The sequence below is a fragment of the Procambarus clarkii genome, chromosome 49, assembly GCF_040958095.1.
Source record: "Procambarus clarkii isolate CNS0578487 chromosome 49, FALCON_Pclarkii_2.0, whole genome shotgun sequence".
NCBI lineage: Eukaryota > Metazoa > Arthropoda > Malacostraca > Decapoda > Cambaridae > Procambarus > Procambarus clarkii.
In genome coordinates this window covers 7,352,290-7,377,479 of record NC_091198.1, presented here as the reverse complement: position 1 = coordinate 7,377,479, position 25,190 = coordinate 7,352,290, and the positions used below count along the sequence as shown (strand labels likewise).

Genomic DNA, 25,190 nt, shown 5'->3' with positions numbered 1-25,190 from the left:
TCGTCCTAGCATTACGTAAGTAATGAAGAAATATGGTATATTTACTTACTATAATGTTGGTGCTACACGTAGAACATGATCAAACCTATTTTTACTCTGAAATAATCTAATTTCATAACGAAATGAGACGTAAATATGAGAGGTGTTACGCCATAGGAAGTCGACGGTCCAAGTCGATAATTGTGTGGAGCGACTTGTCCAAGATATATGGTCGCCTGGAGAGTGTTTGCTGCCATACCAGCCTCCTGTACACAGTGATCCAGTCCTTTTCGTTCATTGAACACCGAACCCTACACGCCCTCTGATATATTGCTTAATTAACAAATATTCACAAATAAAGATTATATTTGTATATGTTATCAGAAAGGCAGATATAAAATAGTTTTTGTGAATCCATCACAGATTATACCTTATTAGAGAGGAAAAATATTCATACTTTAAACAAGGCTTCATGGCCGACGCTCTCCTTACCGATATTCGAACCCCAGTTGGAAACAGACCCAACTATAGGATGGGTTAACCCAAGTATCGCGCTTCCAAAAGGGTCGCCCAAGTTGGAAAAGACGAACGCTGAAAGAATATTGTTGAAAACATCTTGATAACTGATTAAACCAAAATTATTTATTAGTCAGAAGAAAGACAGAAACGCGATCTATATGTAAAACCTCTACCAGACAAATATTTTAAGTAAAACCGAAGATATTTGTAGTTGTATAAAAGTGGCAGTTTTCATCGCTCGTCAAACTCGAAGACCGCAGCATTAATCTCAGAACCATGCCTATTTCACGCAGATTCCTTAATAAACGTAAGAGTTTTATATGTCACAAGAAAGACAGATATATAAGCTTCGTTCTAAATACCTTACCATGGGCATATTTAAATTTAAAACGAAGATACGTGTACTTTTATAATAGCCGAGCTCCGACTCCGGACAGATCGATCGACGGAGCAATTACTCTCTCTCAGAACAATGCTTATTTCACGTAAATTTGTAAATAATCGTAAATTTTTTATATGCCTCAAGAAAGATAGGATTATAAGGCTCATTTTAAACACTTTATCATAGACATAATTAAAGTTCTAATGAAGATTCATGTATTTTAATAATCGCCGAGCTCCGACCCCCGCATAGACTGAGCGACAGAGCAACTCTCTCAGAAGAATGTTTATTTTACGTAAATTCGTTAATAAACACAAATGTTTTACACGTCTTAAGAAAGATAGAAATATAAGCTTTATTTTAAATACATTACATTAGACATATTTAAAGCTCAAGTGAAGATATATGTTTTTATAGTTCAAGTTCAAGTATGTTTATTGAGATAAGCAATAAATACATCTCAAAGGGATAGAGTAGCTTAGGCTATTTCTACCCCCTTCTACTTCAAGTCCTTAAAGTTTTTATAGTGGCGTTCAGTAGCTTTTCGGTCATGGAGTGCAGACGCCTACGCACTTGCCAATATGTTGTGTAATTAACAAAGATACGCTAATAAAGCCTAAAATATTACATGCCTCCAGAAAGACAGAGCTATAATCGTTATTGTGAGTGCATCAAAGGAAATATATCATGTTGGAGACCAATGATATAGCAATTTTAATTTAAGTTTCGAGTCCCGCCCGGTCGAGAGAGATGGGGCGACTCTCGCCCCACTCGACTCCAACTCCATTGGAGATTCTGTCCACTAAAGACCCAAAGCTACTCAAACCTTCCTAGCATTACGTAAGCAATGAAGTAATATGGTATATTTACTCACTATAATGTGGATGCTGGATGCAGAAAATGAGAAAACATAATTTTACTCTGAAAAAATATCATTTCATAACAAAATAAGATGTAAATATGTAATATCAAAGGAAGTCGATGGTCCAAGCAACAATATCGTGGAGCGACTTATCCAAGATATATTGCTCTCTGGAAAGTGTTTGCTGGCATATCAACCTTCTGTACACAGTAATCCAGTCGTCGAACTTCTCTGCTCAAATTATCGCAAATTTAATTTATGATGTTAACAAGTAGAATGCGTATTTTTAATCAAATCTAACGATATTAACAAGTAGAATGCGTATTTTTAATCAAATCTAACATAACTAGCCAGAAAACGTTAAAGATTATTTAAAAATACATGGTTGGAAGTTAAATCAACTCCATAGAACAATATTTTTATTATAGATACTAATCGTTATTTGTTGGTATGCGTTCGCTACTTAAACTATCATGTACTGTATTTATGTAAAATCACCCTGTTTCTTCGGACATGGAACACGGAACCTTACACGCTCTCTGATTTACTGTTTAATAGAGATTCACAAATAAGCTTATGATTGTATACGTTATCAAAAAGGCAGTGACAAAGTCAATTTTGCATTTTAATCACAGAGATTAGATCTTAGTGAGATAGGAAAGATATTCATATTTTAAAGAAGGATTTTTGAACCATCGCTCTCCCTATCGATAGAAACTAACTTTTTTTTTTTGTTATTATTAACAAGCTTAGGTATACAGAGTAATGTGCTGCTACCCTATTCTATATGAAAGATTACACAGTGTATATCAAAAACTAGCTATAAGTTCATTAAATATTCCCATCTCACAGGATGGTTAGTTATACATGGAATCAGGGGATAAAATACCAGCCTCAATAAAAAAAATCAACTGTGACTAACAAGAACACCACTTACGGGCTATTCATGCCCGTGCTACCTTTTGGGTGGCTTAATCCTCATCAATCAATCACAAGAAACAAGGGATACATCTCCCGTCACGCAGGGTCCAGTCGCACCTCCACAGATCTCCAGTATCATCTATTGATACTGTTAACAGTATCAGTATTTGCTGACGACACAACCTTCATTTACTCCAGTCCTGACCCTCTTGCTCTAAATGCCACAGTAAATACTGAGCTAAATAAAGTCCATCTTTGGCTAACTGCCAACAAACTCACCCTTAACATTGACAAAACCTTCTATATTCTGTTTGGCAATAAATCCTCTAGTCTTATAAATCTCAAAATAAACAATACCCAAATTTGTAACAAATTAGATGGCAAATTCCTTGGCATTCTCATTGACCACAAGCTGAATTTCCAGGGACACATTCTAAATATATCTAAAAAAGTTTCAAAAACTGTGGGCATTCTTTCTAAGATCAGATATTATGTACCACGCCCTGCCCTGGTGACTCTCTATTACTCCCTTATCTATCCTTATCTCAACTATGGTATTTGTGCTTGGGGTTCTACTACCCAAAATCACTTACGTCCTCTAATTACCCAACACAAAGCCGCTATTAGAACAATATCCAACTCTGGCCCCAGACATCACTCGGTACCCCTACTCAAATCTCTTAATATGTTAGATATTAAGTCACTGCACATTCTCTCATGTGTATTATACATATATAAAACGCTAAACTATAATGCCAATCCTGATCTTAAAAGCTTCATAGTAGGTTGTAACAGAACCCATGAGCACCACACCAGAAATAAATACAGTTTTGATATTCCTAGAGTACGTCTTAATCAAACTAGAAATGCTCTGCAAATCAAGGGGCCCAGAATGTGGAATGACCTTCCCAACCATGTTAAAGACTGTACCTCTCTCAACCAGTTTAAGATAAAAACTAAACACTACCTAATAAATTCCCTGTAATCTACCTCACTCCTCTATTGTCAACCCATGTCTGTTATTTTCTTTTTTTTTTTTTTTTTTTAATCAACACTGTTTGTCAACCTATTGTATTTGTGCTGCTTTTTCAGTCATGTTTCCCCCTTTTTTTTTATCTTTATTTGTATTTGTTCTCAACATCTTTTATTCTTTATGCTCAATTAGTATTAAGTTCTAGATATTAATGTTTTCTTGCCCGAAACGCATTGCGTAATAGTGGCTTTAGGCATTGTATGTACTAGCTCTATCTATATATCAATCCATTACTGTAACATCACTTGTATGTATATACCTTACCTGAATAAACATCTGAATCTGAATCTGAATCTGAATCTGTTAATGGTTCAAGAGGACTACCACTTACGGGCCTACCTCAAGGTAACAATCAGGTGAGAACATAAAATATAAGGCTGATCTATTAGCCTCCGTTAGCAAAATCCGGGTACAGCATAAGAATATCTTCCAATATTCCCAAGTGTATGAAGTAATTACAGAGTTCAAAGTACCTTATACCATTTGGTCTGAAGTCACTTATAACAGGGCAATCACAGATATAGTGTTGGTGAGTAAGTCCCAGCTCTTGTTCACATAGTTTACAATTGGAATATTCACCATTGGGGGCTATTCATTATCTGCAGCCACCTGCGATACATATCGATATCCTAGCCTAATTATGGCAATTACAATGTCACACTGTCATTGTGACACTAGTGGAAGTTTTATGCTGTCCGTTCATATAATTCTCGATTCTAAACATGTTTACTTAGTTTAGTTCATTAATTATGCACCCCATATATCATCTTGTGGGCGGTAGTGGAAAAGGTTACAGAGGCACATAAACATGTCATAGCTCTTTATACTCTTGCTTTCTGGCTTTTGTGTGTCAGTGACTGCTCTTCTGTCTTCCCTAATTTCCTAAAATATTGCGGCTTTGACAGAAGAGATTGGAATGCCCATATCCCACTCAACTTCAGGCTTATCACATTCAGTTTTAGCTGCCTTGTTTGTGTCATCATGCAGGTGGACAACACCTATATGAGAAGGTATCCATACAAATGAGACTTTGAAACTCCTACTGTTTGCAATAATAATGTTGTTTATAATGGAAGTTACAACTACAACCTTTTGAAGATCAATGCTAATTTTATCTAGATAATGTAATAAACGAAAGTTTTTTATGTCAACAGAAAGGCAGAAATATAAGCTACACTTTAAATACTTGTCATAAATATAACTGAAGTGAAAGCATTCAAGATATATGCATTTGATACTGTACAGTTTCTTGATGGCTTGCTCTAAGAGTGTGAAGCCCTTCAGCCTATAAATTGTGTAATTTATTTCCATATATGCTAATTAACCTTAAAATCTATATGTCAGAAGGAAGGAAGATGTAGACGTTAATGTGACAACATTTCAAGAAATATCTCTCTCTTTAAAGTTAAATAATACAATCCTATCGCCGGTGTCCGGACACATGAAAGCTACTTAGGTATCAGTGGCCAGCCGGGTGGAGATCACAGGCTGTACAATACTGATAAATTATGTAATTCACAGAGATACGTTGATAAATATTAATGTTTTATATTTTATTAAAAATACAGGTATATACTTTGTTTCATACGTTAAATGTAACAATATTTCAGTATATATTATATAAGCATAGTATTTATAATTCAGTATATACAATATATAATAAGAGTGTCAGACCACGGAGGAAGAATTGAAACAGGAATTTCCTTTAGTACTTTCTTATATTAATACATGTTCAGAGCGAACCATTCCTTCTGAAGATGTATTAATATACGTAAATACTTAGAGCATTCTATTATGGTTTTAATATTGAACAATTATACATATAGCTCAATAAACTTATTTCAATTTCAATTTCAATTTCAATTATACATATACGAAACAGACAAATCTGGTGTCCGAAATAGTAAAAATATTAGTGTGCGATGTGATCAATGTAAGGGGGATATTGGGTGTGCCTCGTATCCCCTACAACAACAAGAAGTTCGAGAGCGATGAGGCCGCCACCTACTAGCTTCAGGATGTCGTCGAATCTAAATCAACAATATACTACCGCCGCTACTTTCTCGGAAACGTAAGTACCTGCCGCTTTACTTCTCTCACCCTGCCTAGCCTATGCCTGGCCTGACCTGGCCTAGCCAGACCTGACCAGACCTGACCTGGCCTGACCTGGCCTAGCCTTACCTTACCTAGCCTAGTCTGACCTGGCCTAGTCTGACCTGGCCTAGTCTGACCTGACCTGGCCTAGCCTTACCCAACACTAATCACCACACGTGACAGCCCAAACGAATCGCAAATAAGTACACGTAACAAGTCATATGGCCGGACACTCTTTCACCTTGGGGACTGAGTGGTAACTATTGTATAGAAGAGCCGGCTCCCTGAGAGTGGTAAGAGGGCGTCATAAGAGGCTAACGTGTGGTCTTGAAGGAAGTCGATAAAGCAGACAATTTTCAAAAGGAAGGGCAGCATAACGAGCAGACAGGAATGGACAGACAGTCGGTTATCCCATAATGTGTAATACGCCCCGCACAGCATGGGTGGAGTGGGGGGGGGGGGGGGTTGTAGCAGGGCACAGTATGGTGATGGTGCGGGTGAAGTACACACCCACTGAATTCCTGCCATCAATAATTGTTTTCATAACCATTAGAACAATGGCATCCCTCCAGCCACCATCCTTCCACTGACCCCCTCCTCTGGTCCTCCACCTCAGACAATAACCCCCCACACCCCCACTCCCTTCCAGACATCAGCATGTCAAAATCAGTACCATAATGTGTTTAAACTATTTAAACTAAGTCATTGTGTATCTCAAGGTATCTTAATTCATTTGAAAGTGTACATGTGCATTTGTTCATATACTCGCCTAATTGTGCTTGCTGGGGTTGAGCTCTGGCTCTTTAGTTCCACCTCTCAACCGTCAATCAACAGGTGTACAGGTTTCTGAGCCTATTGGGCTCTATCATATCTACACTTGAACCTGTGTATGGAGTCAGCCTCCACCACATCACTTACTAATGCATTCCATTAGATATAATCATATATGATTACACATAATCATAATCATTCCATACACATAATCATATATGTGTACGTCAACGTATACATACATGCGTATATATACTTCATATTAAAATACTGATAAACGAATGACCATGAACAAATTAATTTATAATTGTAGCATTATATATAATTTTAATAGACTATTTATTTATTTATTTTATTTATTTATGCATATACAAGAATGTGCATAAGGAATGTGAGGATACAAATATGGTAATTACAGTCTTGTAAAGCCACTAGCACGCGCAGCGTTTCGGGCAGGTCCTTAATCTAAGAAAATTTTAAGGAGGTAAATACTTGCAAAATTTATAGACAAAAAAATGATAACAGTTACATGAAATGAAAAAAAGAAGATGAGAGAAAATTGTAGGTACAGTATATTAAAGCACATAGGTAGCTAAGATTGATTGCAATGACAGCTTGAATGGTAGTTGACAAAAATTGGTAGGCACAATACAGCAGAAACAATATAAGATTGATTGCAATGACAGCTTGAATGGTAGTTGACAAAAATTGGTAGTCACAATACAGCATATGACTAGCACATAAAAGAAGACAGCAATGAACACAATGATAAGGTTGTTTGATATTACATAAAAATTAGGAGATTGGGTAACACTAGGTACAGAGCAAATTTAAAGCTCAGTGTAGGAAACTAAGAAGATGAAGTTAGGTACTTTTTGGTTTTGCTTTTAAATAAGGCAAAAGTTTTACAGTTTTTCAATTCACTAGGGAGTGAGTTCCATAGACTAGGTCCCTTAATTTGCATAGAGTGTTTACACAGATTAAGTTTGACCCTGGGGATATCAAAGAGATATTTATTTCTGGTGTGGTGATAATGGGTCCTATTACATCTGTCCAGGGAGAGTTTCAGAGCATGGTTTGCATTTAAGAACAGGGTTTTGTAAATGTAGTTGACACAAGAGAATGTGTGGAGGGAGTTAATATTTAGCAAGTTTAGGGATTTAAACAAGGGAGCTGAGTGTTGTCTGAAAGCAGAGTTAGTTATTATTCTGATAGCAGATTTTTGCTGTGTGATGATGGGCTTAAGGTGGTTTGCAGTGGTAGACCCCCATGCACAGATACCATAATTAAGATAGGGGTAGATTAGTGCATAATATAGTGAGAGGAGAGCAGAGTTAGGAACATAATATCTGATTTTGGAGAGTATACCAACTGTCTTAGAGACTTTCTTAGTTATGTGTTGAATGTGGGTGCTGAAGTTGAGTCTCTTGTCTAGGAATAGGCCAAGAAACTTGCCATCATTTTTATTACTGATGCTAATGTTGTCTACCTGTAGCTGAATTGCATTTGATGATTTGCTTCCAAATAAGATGTAGTAAGTCTTTTCGATGTTTAATGTTAGTTTGTTCGTTGACATCCATAAGTGGACTTTTTTTAATTCATTATTCACAACATTATTTAGTGTATGTGGGTTGAGGTTTGAATAGATAAGGGTAGTATCGTCAGCAAACAATATAGGTTTGAGAATATTAGAGACATTAGGCAGATCGTTTATATATATAAGAAATAGCAGAGGTCCTAAGATGCTGCCCTGTGGCACTCCAACGGTAATTGGTAGAGTGGAAGAAGTTGTATCATTGATGGTTACATATTGGTGTCTGTCACTAAGATAGGATCAGATGTAGTCAAGGGCAAGGCCTCGGATTCCATAATGCTGGAGTTTAAGTAAGAGGTAGTTGTGATTAACAGTATCAAAGGCTTTTCTTAGGTCAATGAAGAGTCCAATCGGAAACTCATTTTTGTCAAGGGCTGAGTAGATAACGTCAAGGAGACTTATGATTACATCGTTGGTGCTCTTTTGGGACCCGAAGCCAAACTGGCAGGGGCTGAGTATGTCGAATTTTACGAGGTAGGAATAGAGCTGTTTGTAAATAATTTTTTCAAATATTTTTGATAGAATGGGTAGATTTGATATTGGTCTATAATTGTTTATGTCCGCCGGATTGCCTCCTTTATGGACTGGCGTTACTCTTGCTTTTTTGAGGATATCAGGGAAGGTGTGACACTATAGATTTGTTGAACAGTAGTGCTATGGGTGGGGCAAGGGCATGGGAGGCTCTCTTGTACACAATGGACGGAATTTCACTGGTGTTCCCTGCCTTGGTTTTTAGAGAGAGTATGATGGACACAACATCTGCCGGGCTGATTGGTGAAAGGAGAAGAGAGTTTGGATAGCTGCCTGAGAGATATGTGTTAATATGTGTCTGAGTCTGTGGGATTTTACTGGCAAGATTAGCACCAACCGATGAAAAGAAACTATTAAATTCATTTGCCATTTCTAAATCAGTTGACAGTATATCCCCATCCTTGTAGAGTTTTATTTGGTTATGTGAGTGTTGTTTAGTTCCTAGGATACTAGAGATAGTTTTCCAAGTGCTAATTACATGTTTATACATTTGAATGGTCCAGACAGGTGGCCAGCCTTGGACATATACACTTCTGGTAGGCACAATGACCTCATGTTAGACCCTTAATAGATTATGTGAGAGAGAGAGCTGGGGCAGGGAGGTGCGTGCCCCAGGGAGATAATCCATGCCCATGCCCCGCCTCGAGGTCAGTTCTCGAGTCACACCAAGAATAACAATCGAGCAAGTTGTCCTGACCAGGATGTGGCATATTAGGGAGGGTTGAGGAATAGGAATCCTGTCTGATAGGGCTCTTGGCAAGCAGCTCTCCCTCAGTCTACCTATCTATATGGAAGAAATGTATCTAGGCCCTCCTCCCCCCTGCCTATTCTCTCTCCCCCACCTTTCTTCCTTCATTTCCTCCCTCCTTCCCTCCCCCTCACTGGTGAGAGAGTAGGAGTGTGAGAGTGGTTAGAGAACTCGTAGTTCTCACGCTCGTGAAATTGTCTGCGACCCTGGAGGAGTAGAGTGGAGGGGGGGGGGTGAAAGTAGGTGACGATGGAGGAGTAGAGGGGAGCATTATATGCAGTGAACGTAGGTGTCTATGGAAGAGTACATCATAGAGGAGGGTGAAAGGAAGGTGACGATGGAGGAGGAGAAGGGAGGGGGTGTGAAGGTAGGTGATGATGGAGGAGTAGAGGGGAGGAGGGGGGCAAAGGTAGGTGTCTATGGAAGAGTACATCATAGAGGGGGGTGAAGGTAGGTGGCGATGGAGTAGAGCAAAAGGGGTGGGGGTTGAAAGTAATCCTGAGTTTAATTTTTTAGTTATATATAGTGACACCTTGGCTTACGAATGAATATTTATGAACTTTTCGGGTTACGAGCCTAATTTTTTCAAAAAATTTGAATCGGGTTACAAACTTTGCCTCGGGAAAGGAGTTTGTTGATATTCGTATGGGCTGACCTAGCGCGTGGTGGCATGGTGATCGCGCCTCAGTTTACCAGTGTCTCCTGCCTAGTAAGTATCGCGCCTGAATTCTTTGTAAAGCATTACATTTGTTTTGGGATTTTTGGCTATTTGAACATAAAATTTGTTATGATATATCTTGCCATGAGTCCCAAGAAAGCCAGTGGTAAGGTTCAAGCCAAGAAAACACATGTGAGAATGACCATAGAGGAAAAACAAGAGAGCATTCATAAACATCAAAATGGTGCACAGGTTGTTGAACTAGCTAGGCAGTACAACAAATCTATGTCAACAATATGCACTGTACTTGCTAAGAAAAAGGACATTATGAGCATTACAGTGGCAAAAGGCATATCAACAATCCCGAAACAAAGAACACAAACACTTGAGGATGTTAAAAAGTTTTTATTAATTTGGATACACAACAAGGAGTTAGCAGGTGATAGCAATTCAGAGGCCATCATTTGTGAGAAACCAAGGCATTTGCATGAAGACCTTTTAAAGAAAACCCCTGGAACGAGGGGGAAAAAGATGAATCAAGTTTGAAAATGTGAAAAGTTTGTGTGACAATAGAGCCTCGTGGAAAACTTTTGCTGTGGTCATTACCTGGTGGAATGCACCCAGGATGGAGTATCAGGGCTATACAGTACATCTTTTAAATCATAAAAGTAATAAACATTTCCCATCAACCTTACAAACCATATTAACCTATTTTCATGTATTTCCCCCATGTGCATTTTAACAAAGTTACTAAATTGCCTTTATCATTCTGTAAAATTTCAATTACAGTATACTGTATATAATTTTGTTAGTATAAATGGACTGAATATTCTGAAATCACTATTAATTTTACAATTTCAGATTCAAAGGTGGTCTGGACACCCAATTTGGTCAGACAGGTGAAGAGATCATTTAGGATAGTTCGAAGAGATGAAGATGGTCGCAATTGTGTTTGAAGAGGCAAACGCCCCCCTTTGCTCCTGACATTATGTTCAGCCTATTGACCCCTGCACACCTAACACAAGGTAGGTTGAAAACTCCTCCTTCATGTCATTGGTTCATTAGCCAGAAACTTAGGGCCCATGCAGGAATATCCCTAAAAAAAAAAAAGTGGCCCCAACAATGCATCCTCCAAGTCTGGAGGATGAGCAGGAGCATTGTCGAGAAGCAGGCCCTTTAGTGTCAAACTTTTCTCTTGCAGATATTTTTTGATGGCAGGGCAAACCACTCTACATCACAGTTTTTCTGCACGTTATATATTTTTTAAAACTCTTGAATTTTCGGAATGATACACGAGCAAGGGTTTAATTTTCAAATCGCCACACAGCACAAGAGTTAGCCTATCCTGACACAAGTTAGCCCAAGTTAGCTTGTGTCCGGGCAATGACGTCTCCTCTTGGGTAATGTATGTCCTCTTCGGCAATTTTTTCCAGAATAGCCATGTCTCCTCACAATTAAACACTTGTTGTGGAATATATCCATCAATACAGTATCTACAAAATCTTTAAAATCACGAACAAATCTTTCAGCCCCTACTTTGTCTGAACTGGCACCCTCACCATGCCTCACAACACTATGAATACCACGTCTTTTTTCAAAATTTCTCAAACCATCCCCTACTCACCTTAAACTCTTTCGTATCTACAAAACTCATTCTAGGGGTTTTCTTTATAAGATCTTGCATGAAGATTTCATTGTTGACCAAACCACACACTGGAAATTGAATAGACGACGACATTTCGATCCGTCCTGGACCATTATAAAGTCGATTGTGATGAGATGAGGGAAGCAAGAGCATTAAGTAGGCAAGAGAGAGAGGTGAGGAGATGGCAAGTATGTACGTATGTACATGAATAAAACATGTACATACTTATACATAACGTGTGTAAATAGTGTAATAAACACAATGACAGTATTTTGGGAGGAGGAATGTTGGAGAGTAATGTGTTGGAGGAGGGAGGGAGGACTGGCAGGGTGTGGCAGCTCACTCATGTTTTTTGGGCTCACCATACCAACATAGTGGATCGTTATGGTGAATACATACGTAGATGGGTATATACAATGTGTGTATATAGTGTAATAACAGCAAAAACACTGTTTGATTGTAGAATATGTCGCATATATGAGGCCCATAATTTTGAGCATAGCGATGTTCTATACTTTGAATTATATAAATTCCACAAATTACACACTTTTAAATAATATTACAGCAAAAAAAAAGAAGAAATGAATGAGAAACTTCAAAATAATTGCGCAACATTTTATTCGCAGCAACTGCCGTCGCACAGGGTGGCGGGGCCGACAGACCCCCATCGCTCCAACGCTCAGCGCCCATAATTTGCTCAACTTCCCAGCTCCATCGCAGCTAAAGTAAGTCACATACAATATTTTTTGTTTAGTTTCCCCGTGATCAGACTCTGCATTTTAACAATATAAGAAGAGAAAAAAAATTTTTGGAAAGAATTTATTTCTTGTGCACCAGGGTGTTATTTGGAGACAGAGCAGTTCAGTGGTTAACTACTAAATTTTTTTTTCTCCCACACACACACACCCCCCTAGGAAGCAGCCTGTAACAGCTAACTCCCAGATACCTATTTACTGTTAGGTAACAGGGGTCATCCCCTTTTGTACAAAGAATCTGCTAAAGCTTTTAGGGCTAATCTTTGACACTCGTTTGTCTTTGTCGCCCCATATTTTTTACGTCCGAGTTGAATGCTCTAAGGCCCTTAACTAACTTTAGGTCATGTCCCATACTTCTTGGGGAGCTAATCGACACTGCTCCTCTCTTTACATTCCTCTCTCGTTCTGTCTAAACTCGATTATGGCCCTGTTTACTCGTCTGCTTCTCCTTCTACCCTTCACCATCCGGACACACTGCATCATACTGGGTTACGGCTCAGCTCTGGTACCTTTCCTTCGACACCTACCCTAAGCCTGTATGTTGAAACTGGCGTCCTGTTTCTACAGGATCGCCATGATCGCTACTGTCTTCTCCACCTTGCACGGTCCTTACAGCACCCTCACTCTTGCTTATGTCATGCCTTGACCTTTACCCATCCTGTGGTTCCTGTTCCCCTTCACCACCTATCTCTTTCTGTACGGTTGTCTCTCTTACAAAATGCTCTTTCAGTTTGTGTTACCAATATTTCCCCTCGTGTCATTCCGTCTTTGCCCCTATGGAGGGGTCTCCGTTCCTAAATTCTGTAAGCCTTGACCCACATGACTAAAACTTTTACCCCTCCTACAGTTCTAAATCACCTTTTCCTTGAACACTTTTCTTCACACTTCCACTCTATTTCCGTCTTCACCAACGGGTCTTAAGTCTGCAGACGGTGTAGGTTACTCTGTTGTTTTTCCTGACTGCACCTTTGTGTCTCCTGCCTCCGGAGACTAGCATCTTCATGGCAGAACTTTATGCTATTCTCTATGCTCTTCATCAACTCTTTTCTCGCTGTCAATCCTCCTCTGTGTTTGTAGTTGACACTTGCAGTGCCCTCATGGCTCTAGAATCCTTTAATCCAGTCCATCCTTTGGTAGTTGAAATTCAACATTGGCTGTTTCTTATCTCCAGTAGATTTAAGACAGTGGAATTTCGCTGGATTCCCACCCATATTGGTGTGTTTACTAGTTGTGTTTTTGCGGGGGTTGAGCTTTGCTCTTTCGGCCCGCCTCTCAACTGTCAATCAACTGTTTACTAACTACTATTTTTTTTTTTTTTTTTTTTTTTTTTCCCCCACACCACACACACACACACACACCCCAGGAAGCAGCCCGTGACAGCTGACTAACTCCCAGGTACCTATTTACTGCTAGGTAACAGGGGCACTTAGGATGAAAGAAACTTTGCCCATTTGTTTCTGCCTCGTGCGGGAATCGAACCCGCGCCACAGAATTACGAGTCCTGCACGCTATCCACCAGGCTACGAGGCCCCCATGTTCTGAACATGGTGTGTTCTTAAATGAGCGTGCGGACACTGCCGCTAAGGAAGCTATCCGCACCTGTCCCATCTCCCGTAAAGGTATTCCTTATTATGACTTTTACCCAGTTATTCATTTCCCCATTCTTGCCCGTTGTCAGGGTTGTTGGTCTTCTGTTACTGGTAACAAATTGCGTGCTCTTAAGAGTAGTGTGTTCCCGTGGCCTTCCTCCTACCACCGTAACCGGTGGTGGGAAACGGCTCTGGCGAGGTTGTATATCGGTCATACACGTTTAACTCACGGGCACTTAATGGAGCGCTGCCCTGCTTCTTATTGTCCAAACCGTTGTCTCTACATGTCCTGACTTCCAGGACTTACGTGTCTTGCTTCCCGACCATCCCTCACTGTCAATTGTCCCTCGATAAAATTCTTGGTAAATTCAATAGCTTTGATATTGTTCGCCGTATGCGTTTTTGTTCTTGTATTGGCGACGTTAGTGATATTTAGCGCACTATGATTATCCCACACATTTGATGGTTTGATAATTACTGTACTGTACAGTACTTTGGTTTGGAATGTATCAAATAAAGTTGTTTCATGTATTCAAATGTGTGAGAAAATCCACTGGGGCTGTGAGATGAAGCGAACCTGTAACAAAGGCATTGCCAGTTGCATACTCTACCACCACTGATGGTAAAAGTCTTACAACTGGATATCTTGGGTTATGGTATCACAGCTATACTGAACCAAGATGGTATGGCTCTCCCTCACATAAATGAAAGAAATGCTGCTATTGGCCTTGCAGTGTGTAAGTTGCAGGTGGAAACAAATGAAAATTATCAAATAAATAATTAAACAATTTACTGAAATAGTAATGAACAAAAATAACACATGACAATACTTGACTATCATGTAATGCAAAGGTGAACAAGTTAGTATGACCTTAAATGCAAAAAATAAACTATAAGCAATGAATAAAAGTATGAAGATATACTGGTGTTCTGAAGACAGCTACCATACCACCATGGCATCAGTCACATGACGTTGGCTGGAAGTAGACGACGGGTTAGAGACACGAAGGTGATCCTAGAGCACTAAGGGAGAGATTGCCTCTCCAGGGAGGCAGCGCTCTTTATATAGTCCGGCGGTGATGACTCATCCAGTGTCAACACGAGGTGGACATCTGGTCAACTAGCAAACTGCTCGTTGTGGCTGGCGGTGCCTTTGTGTTGAGCTGCACCACTGTCAGTTGTAGGCGGCTAACTGCTTGTTTGTGGGGACAAACTGCCAGTTAGCAGTGGCGCCCGGCTTGCCTCTTGAGTCGTACCAGGCCGTGCCAGGCCCTGGGGGGTATGGAGAGGTGGCAGGACTGATGACTCTTCTGGGCTGGTGTAGATGTATACTTCCAGTGCAGAGGCATTGAGGGTGAAGGGAAAAGGCAGTTCCACTGCTATGCAGGGGATTCACGTGACACTTGTGAAGCCACAGAAAGTCTGGAGGCCCTACTGAAGCCAGTCCAAGTATTAAATAAAACCCCTGAAGTACGCCGGTGAAGGGTAAAGTGAAGGGTGAAGCAAGACCGTATGCCCCAACTTCAGGCACACACAGAAAATCACGTTTTGGTCCCGCCTCTCAACTGTGTATTTGAAGTTGGGGCGTATGGTGTTGAACTGCTTCAGCCTTCACCTGAGTGCTTGTAGGTCTTACGTAAGACGTTGACTCAAGGAGGGGCCTCAAAACTTGCTGTGATTTATGAGGAAATCCGGTTGTAAGACTTTTACAAAGTCAGTAATATACTGTGGTAGAGTATGCAGCTGCCAGTGCCTTGGGCAAGGGTTTACGTCGCCTCACAGCTGCAGTGGATTTTCTGCTTGGTGTATATCAGGTTGTGATTTTGTGTGTGTACCGTATTGTTATGATCGCCGTCTGATAAGTCCTTTCTGGCCTCAAAGAGTCATTTTTACCCACCTAGAAAGATTGCAGATGGCCAAAGCAGTTATTTAAGTTAAGAAGGGACAAGTCTTAAACAGAATTTTGCATAATATTTGACTGTAAAGGGGTAAATTGAGGTAGATTGAAAAACAAAATGGTGAACCGGGCAGGCGGTACTCACAATTAGCCGAGTACACTCGGGAACTTTTAAAGTGCAACCAAACATGCTTTAGGCTCTCACAACAAGAGGTGAGTGGTGGTGGCTCAGGTGCTCAGCCAATCAGAGCACCTAAGGAGGGAGGGCAGGAGTGAGAGGGGGGTGGTATGTGGAAGTTTGGTGACAGTTGTGTGTAGTTTGTTCATCTTCATTGTAAGTTTCATGGCTTGGTGTGCATTTCCCTAGTAATTTTAATTAGGGAAAAATTCAGGTGTTTGATTTTTTAAATCAACTTTTTAAATGTTGAGTTGTTAAAGCCTCAAAGTGCATGGAGTTGGTTTGGGAGTATGGCATCCTCATGCTGTTTCGTGGTCGCGTGAGGTAGCAAAGGTGATGTAAAGTTGTGGGGTGTACATGCTCGGGACGTCCTCTCTCGGGATGGCTGGTGTTAGACCTGCGTGTTTGTCGGTTGTTGAAAAGCCGTCATCCTTTGCTGTTGTGGTATTGATTTTACATTGTTCATGTTGTAATTAATACTGTAGTGCGATATCTAGGGCAACCATTTGTAGGTTTAAAATGTCTAATACAAACAGTTGTCCAATGAGTTTTAATAGGAAATATCATCCACCAAGCACCATTGTACAATTATATTAATTGATAGTATATGGATTGTGCTGAACTGCTTAGAATGATCTTTAACACTTGGCTATATTGGTCATGTCAAATACCTGCACAGTGAATGCTCAAAGACCCTTTCTTTATTCAGTGTTGTCACATACCTCATGGGGGTATGGATAGGCAAACACTCATTCGGTTAAACTTGCCTTGTAGTACTTTCAGAGCTCAGTAATTTGGAATCTGGTTAGCACTTTCCAAATAAATTGACCTTTAAAGTGAATTCCTATTTAGGTTTAAAACATTATACCGAATGAGAAAGTCGGATTATATAGCCGAACACCAGAAATGTTGTTATTCAATTTGGTTGCCTAAAGCACATTCAAGGACTACACATTACATGGCATTCCAGGATTCCTCTATACCTTGCCTTATGCTGTAAACATTGCCACAACCCTGTGTTTTATTGATTTAAATGGCCACAGGGAGGCATACAACACTGCAGATTATGATGTCATTAGTTATCCACTGTGCTGACAAGTGGGCTGACTGATGTTCGTTGATACCTGTATCGTGCTTCAATTTAATCGCCAGGAGATCACCCTCTCACTAGACTCGTCTGTAGGAAGTACAGTATAGTATCTCAAATTACCTTGGATCATAAATAGCATAAGACTTGGGGGTAGGAGAGGGTTGCAGTGTTTGTCATGGGTCTCAGTTGTTCCTGGTATTAGGCAATTTAGTTCTGGAATCATTTTTGTTGGCCAATGTTAAACTTTTTCGAAAGTAGATGTTTTTCTGAAAGGGAAGGGGGGGGGAACCTCTATGCTTGGATACAGTTATCTAAGTGAATACTTAGATTTATACAGTAGAATAACTACCTTCTTTTCCTTAGTCAAAAAGGTTGCTTGTTTATTTCTAGGGACTTGTATTTTCTTTTATTTTTAACTGCAGCAACTTTCAGTGAATGATAGATTCTTACTGAAAGACCTTTACTTCATTGTTGTTGCTTTATGGTCATCTCATTGTGTACAGGGATTCCGCGAAGCTTTTGGGGTTAGTCTTTGACACTCGTTTGTCTTGGTCAGCCCATATCTCTTGCCTCTGAGTTGAATGCTCTAAGGCCCTTAACCTTTTTAAGGTTTTGTCCCATACTTCTTGGGGAGCGGATAGGCGCACGCTCCTCTATTTGCACTCCTCTCTCGTCCTGTCTAAACTCAATTATGGTTGCCCTGCATACTCTTCTGCTTCTCCTTCTACTCTTCGCCATCTTGATGCTTTGCACCATACTGGGTTGCGTCTCGGCTCTGGTGGCTTTCGTTCAACTCCCGCCCTTAGTTTGTATGTTGACACTGGCTTTCTCTCTCTTCAGGACTGTCGTGATCGCTACTGTCTTCGCTATCTTGCGCGGTCCTTCCAACATCCTTCCTCTCGCCTCTGTCGTGCATTGACTTTTCCTCCTCCTGTGGTTCCTGTTCCTCTTCATTGTCTCCCACTTTCTGTCCAGTTATCTCACTTACAGGATTCTCTTTCTGTTCATATTTCTAATGTTTCTCCTCGTATTGTTCCTTCATTACCTCCGTGGAGAGTACCCCTTCCCAAGTTTTCTACGTCCTTGACTTGTATTACTAAAGCCTTTACCCCTCCTACAATTCTGAAAAGCCTCTTCCTTGAGCAGTTTTCTTCGCACTCCCACTCTATTTCCATCTTCCCTGATGGGTCTAAGTCTGCGGATGGTGTGGGCTACTCTGTTGTTTTTCCTGACCGTACTTACATGTGTCGCCTCCCTTCGGCAGAACTTTATGCTATTCTCTATGCTCTTGGTCTCTTGCTTTCTCATTCTCATTCCTCCTTTGTGGTTGTAGTTGATTCTCGTAGTGCCCTCATGGCTCTAGGGTCCTTTAATCCTGTCCATCCGGTGGTCATTGAGATTCAACAATGGCTGTTTCTTATTTCTAGTAAATTTAAATCAGTAGAGTTTTGCTGGGTTCCCAGCCATATTGGTGTTTCAATGAGCGTGCGGATGCTGCCACTAAGGAAGCTATCCGTTCTTGTCCCATCTCCCGTAAAGGTATTCCTTATTCCGACTTTTATCCTGTTATTCATTCTTCCCCGTTGGCAGGGTTGTTGGTCCTCTGTGGTTGGTAACAAGCTGCGTACTCTCAAACTTAGTGTGTCCCCGTGGCCTTCCTCCTATCACCGTAACCGGCGGTGGGACACTGCTTTGGCACGGCTGTGGGTTGGTCATACCCGCTTAACCCACGGTCACTTAATGGAGCGCCGCCCTGCTCCTTATTGTCCGAATTGCGTTGTCCCTCTTACAGTTGTGCATATCCTTGTTGAATGTCCTGACTTCCAGGACGAGCGTGTGTCTTGCTTTCCGACCATCCCTCGCAGTCACTTGTCCCTCGATAGAATTCAAGGTGAATCGGATACATTTGATATCGTTCGCCTTATGCGTTTTTGTTCTCGTATTGGCATTCTTGGTGATATTTAGCGCCCTCTGATTATTTCGCACTTTGATGGTGCTACATGGCCTTCTCTTGGTAATTACCTTACCTTCATTGTTGTTTCATTTTAATGTGGTAGTTGTGATATGGATTGTTCTGGCTCACGTGCAAGGTCTTGGATTTTTTTCTGTTTCATATTAAGAAATTGCCAGTCTTGTTACTATTTGTAGAGTTAGAGATCTGCATTAAGGCCTCAATATTATATTCAATTTTTTTAACATGTTATCAGCAATTTTTGTGGTTGGTAATATTTAGATTAATGTCAGTGATGTATATGATAAGGGTTAAGACCCCTTGTGGTATGACAGCATTTTTCCCCAATCATTTCTTTAACAAATGAAAGGGTCCTCGTAACCATTCTTTTGTCCTTTCTACCATGTACCTGTTTGTTGCTTCTTGGTACTTTGGCTATTAAAACAATGGCCTTTGGTAATGTTGCAATTACCATTTCTAGAAAAAATGAGCAGGTTCATTAGGCAGGGTTTGTTTTTAGCAAACAGTTTTACAAAAAAAAATTCCATTCCTTCAGGACCTTGCAGATGTTAGGTCAAACTAATTGACAGTAATCTGTTTTGCCCTTTCAAACAATGATGGTTTTAATCTAGGTAAAATATTTCAGAATATCTGACATTTGGCAGACAAATTTAATCAAAGCTCTTAAATGATTTAAGTTACCAAAGACTGTGAAAACCATGTTTTATAGATGCTTCAGTGTCACTTTTCTAATGTTTTGTAAATTTAACAATGATATTTAGTTAATTTAATCATTTGTACAAAGCTTAGGTGTTGCATAGCTTTAAATTTACTTTCAAAATATGAAAACTAAAATATTGATAAGTTTCTTCCACTTTAATATTTCAGACTAATTTGCAATATTTGTTAGTTTATGTAAATTGAATAGGTAGTCCACTTACATCTTTTCAATGCATTTTGCATGCACATATGTAACGAGTTACAAATAGGTGTAAATTTTACCAAGTATTTATTTTCAAAGTAAAAAAATTCAGATGTTTAAACATTGCATCAATAGTAGTCAACAATAATTTCCAGCATAATTTCAGGATAAGGTATATAAAGTAGTTTCATTAAAATCATTTTATTTAATAAGTTTTACATATAGTATTTATAATACATCTAATATTTATTACAGTTTCAGGTTGTGGGACAGATGCTCCTAGATGAACAGAAGATACAAAAGGCCAAGACAACTCCAGAGACAATCACCTGTAAAAGAAAAAGAAACATTAAACAGGGACACTACTTTTATTATCACCAATGCCTAATAACAAGCCCACAAAATCCTAATATCCTATCTTTTAAGATGGGCTCAGCAAGGCCTATCCCTTCCTCTGGTTTTAGTGCAGAGCTTGTTCCCTGAATGGGTGCATTACATCCACCACTTTCATGCCATCAACACATTGTACATATGCTTTACTGAAAGCACTGTACAATGCATGCCAGGCACTAAAGTTTTAGATGCATCCACCCATTCAGCAAACAAGCCCTGTGAGAATTAACAATGTAAGCATTGTTAAGGGTCCCTAAACCTATGCAAATCTAGTCCATCTATTAGATGCGTAGTAGAGCAAAGCTCTGAAAAAGCCAAGCCAGGGAAGTCTGCAGGACTGCCTGGTCCCCTTTTATGAAATGGGGTAGGATCAGTACAAACTGCATCATCCCCTGTGGGTTGTAACAGTAGGACATGGTTACACACCTATAAATGGACTAGATAAGAGAATTAAGATTAGGTCATTGATATAGCTAAAACATCAAATTCAAACTCACCCACTTTTGTAGATTTCCTTTTGCAGAGTAAAGGAGCCTCAGTCCATGCATCAAAATCACTTTCACCTGAAAAATATTTCAACAAATTATTGTCAGATTTAAAGCCAATCTTGCTTTACTTTTCAAATTAGCATTCAGTACTTTACAAATTCAGATGGAAAAAATTTCTTCAAGGAATTTACCTTTCCTACATATTCTAGTAGCAGTAGTAAAGATCTAATTTAGCAATATAAATATATATGGCATCAATTTGCCAAGTTTCAGTAAATGTCATTTGTGAAACTATCCACAACTGCACTTCAATGGCAATTTACATTTTTCTTTAGCCATTGCTATATTGTTTAAGTTATTACTATTTTTTTATTTATGCAAATCTATTCAGATTAACCTTTACTACAACCCAACTGACAGAGGGACTTCTGGACTTTCCAAACCACATTCTGGAAAACTATATAAATTTAAAACCAAGCTAAAGTAAGCATTGAATATTTTTTTTACTTTCAAGGGAAAAATACCATCACTTAGAACAAAACTTTTCCTGCCATTAACTTTATTTGGCTCATGATTACCCTTAACAGTGTTATACATTTATAGATTAAAGCTTATTTAACAAACATTTAATGTTAACAAGATTTATATTTCATTAAAATTATTAATAAAACACCCTCAACTATGCTGTTTAAGATCTAATGCCCCACATTACAATTTCCACAATTTCAACATACCATTCTATTCAATACATTCCTGAAAGGACTAAACTTGCAGATATGGTACCCACTAGCCTAAGCCTAGACTTCCATACCCTAATATTTAATAGGTTTTTAGCAATTAACTTCTACCCTCTAATTCCAATGTACACAACACTACTTACTGTAGATCTGCAAGTATTTTCCTGCAGCTCTCTGTTGCCAGGACCTTCCACAACCTGTCATGTGAACAGTAAATATTACTAAAAAGTTATTTGCATAGCGATTTTATTGTTCATACCTGTACCACCAGTTTAACAGTTGCCATTTTAAATGGCACACTAAGTATCTTGTTGTCCCATCTTTATTAATTACAAACAAACCTATAGTCATTTCAAGTCAACATCCTATACAAATTTTATTTTCCAACAACTTTAGTCATGAACATTTTTCTGGAACATTGCAAACAAACTTTAATTTAACAACCATGTATAACATTTGAATAAAAGCAATACAAAATTTATATATACAAATTCTTATTCTTTTGCAACCACTGCTTACTACTAGGGGGACAAATTTATTCTGTTGAATTATGTACCAAGCTTTTTAGTCAAAATTCTTAATTAACCCAACTATACTACCAAGACAATGTGATTTTACTAAATTTAGTAATATTTTTACACTAGCAACTATACAAGGCCATGTTCTCTCCAGTTATCACCACACTTCTGCAGGTGTAAGGTTCTATCTCCCCCCTCTGCAGCACTTATGACCACACTTGGTCTTTATAATAAATTTCTTTATGAACCTGATACAGTACTGTTAATACATTAAATGTTTTGTGGGAACAATTTAGCTACAGTTCTGCCAAAGGAATGATTAACACCATGCAAGCCAACTAATATTAAAGTTAGAAATATTTATTAAAAGCAGAAGTTTTTATCATATGGGATGTTATTTTAGAAGAATGGGTGGTGTGGTTATGTTATGGTCGAGTAACATGGTACAAGAGGGCAAGTAGTTGCTGAGCAAGTATGCCAATTTCAATTTCTAGCAAACTGGCAGATACAGCAGAAGTGCATTTCTACAGCATTTCGTTTTTAATTAACTATGTAAGGGGGAGATTCTGAATAGCAAGTGCCAATAGCCACTGCCACTGGCTTATGGCAAAAGATTCTGTAGCAATAGAACTATAAGCCACACTTCCCCCCCCCCCCTTCCTACCAACTGTTAAGTGTCAAAAGGGAGGGGGGGGGGGGGTCCATTTACTGTACCACTTACATTTTAGTGTGGGCTTCATCCACTATTCTGATGTTAGCTGGAACATTTGTGCCAGCTGCTGGTTTGAAAGGCAGGCATACCATGTGCCAATTCAGGAAGCTTTCCACGTTCCTCACTGCATGTCAGCTCAGGACCTCACTACCATGTTGGGAGGCAGTTGAAGACTAACCAATCAACATCCCAGGCTGGAGAGCAGTGCCAGCTCGGGGAAAATTTACCACCTGCAAAAAATTTAATACTCTTAATCTACAACTATCTCATCTTTACCTAGCCCCAAACCTTACATTTGTCAGCATTAAACTGCATCTGGTAGTCTTAACCATTTCAAAACTATATAGGGCATCGATATTTTTTATTTGCCAATTCTGCAACTATTGCAGTCTAAACCATAATCTTGCGACAAGGTCCAAGGAGAGCTTTTAGGCACTACTTACAACACTTCTCCCAACTTAACCCCATTTATACTAATTTTCTTTGGTATAGCCATGACCTAATCAACTTCAGTCAGCATTCCCAATGATCCGAGCCCCTATCAATTTTGCGCCACTATCAAAATCTCTGCTGAAGTCAAGGTACACAAAATCACAAACCTTATCACCATTTCCTCAACTATGCACCCTAATCCATGAACATTTAGTAATAAAACTATGCGATTCATGTATCTAGTCATGTTTCTCAAAAAGAGTAGAGAAATGGCACTTGCAATGTTAGATTCTAGTAACTTTCCTCACAATAGACTAAGCTAATTGGTCACTAACTTAAGCGTTAAAGTTAACTCAAACTTTTCCTTTAAAACTTGCTATATTAGGAACTTTCCACGACCGACCTTTACCCGACAATTAAATAGGGTAAAAACTGTATATTAAATGCAGTAAAACTACGGTAAATTCAATATGATAAACTTGCATTCTTTAAGCATGGGCTGCATAGTAAGTGAACTAAACTAAATGTTAAGCACCCTGGCAAACCACTTCGTTCTATTCAATTTCTTTATTTAATCACTTTGTCCGGCTAGAATTTTTAGATTAGATTAAAGGAACACCCTCCCTGGTAACGGCTGAAGTAGTTAACCAAATACAAAATATTTAGGTAAAATACTTTCATAAAACCAGTCTACTTCCCCCACCAGTAGACTTGTTCAGCTAAAGGCTGAATGTAATGTTCCACTTTAGTAAATAAAGACTTAAAAAAAACACTACCCCATCTGTGTAGTTACCGGTTACCTGACATTCTACGCTTAAAATAACCCATCTATTCCCCATAATTGTTCGATATAACTTACCTCTCACCCGCTGGTCGAGTACACAGCAGTATATATCCTCCTCCATCACTCACCGCGTGGATACTATTTCACTCTGGCCGCAAATTGCCTCAAATCACCTAGTACGTTGTCCATAAACACATATAGAAGAGCAACTGACCGTAACACCCGATAGCGATCATCACATAACGTGGGAACATTAGTAGTACTGCTGTCAAAACATAGATGGCGCCAGGACAAACGGTAATTCCTATGGACTCGCCTAGTTATGCGTAGGGAATTGAGCTTCAGCTGTTTGGTCCCGCCCCTCAGCTGTATTCACCTAGTTGTACTCACCTAATTTGTGCTTGCAGGGGTTGAGCTTTGGTTCTTTGGTCCCGACTCTCAACCGTCAATCAACAGGTGTACAGGTTCCTGAGCCTATTGGGCTCTATCACATCTACATTTGAAATTGTGTATGGAGTCAGCCTCCACCACATCACTGCTTAATACATTCCATTTGTTAACTACTCTGACACTGAAAAAATTCTTTCTAATATCTCTGTGGCTCATTTGGGTACTAATTATGTTCCCCCTGTTCGTCTTCCACCCGTGTTAAAGAGCTGTCTTTGTAACTATCAAAATGCATATATCTTTGCTTTCACTTCAGTTATATTTATGACAAGGGATTTAAAATTTGCCTATATTTCTGCTTCTCTGATGACATTAAAAACTTTCGTTTATTACAGTATCTACATAAAATTAACATTTATCTTCATTAGGTTGTAGTTCTCATCAATAGGGAGAGCGTCGGTAAAAAAAAAAATTGTTTAAATATAAATATCTTTCCTCTCTCAATAATATGCCCGAAACGCTATGCGTACTAGTGGCTTTAGGTATTGTATGTACTAGCTCTATCTATAAATCCAATATTATGTTTGTAAATCGACTATTTATGTACTTTCCTGAATAAA

At 39.2% G+C, this 25,190-nt stretch overlaps 2 long non-coding RNA genes across 3 annotated transcripts; one reads left to right on the top strand and one right to left on the bottom strand.

The window, feature by feature from the left end:
• Positions 1-22,218, top strand: LOC138351305 (uncharacterized). 2 transcript variants are annotated; one of them, XR_011222401.1, is made up of 5 exons: positions 1-15; positions 5,579-5,767; positions 10,954-11,117; positions 12,364-12,462; positions 20,375-22,218. It is a non-coding gene; the product is annotated as an uncharacterized lncRNA (long non-coding RNA). The 2 variants fall into 2 exon arrangements; XR_011222402.1 differs by lacking the exon at positions 1-15 and adding an exon at positions 1,528-1,542.
• LOC138351306 (uncharacterized) lies at positions 20,305-24,591 on the bottom strand. Its single transcript, XR_011222403.1, has 5 exons — positions 24,259-24,591; positions 22,977-23,197; positions 21,881-21,934; positions 21,010-21,075; positions 20,305-20,448 (listed from the first exon to the last, which is right to left on the bottom strand). It is a non-coding gene; the product is annotated as an uncharacterized lncRNA (long non-coding RNA).
• Positions 24,592-25,190: the final 599 nt, after the last annotated feature.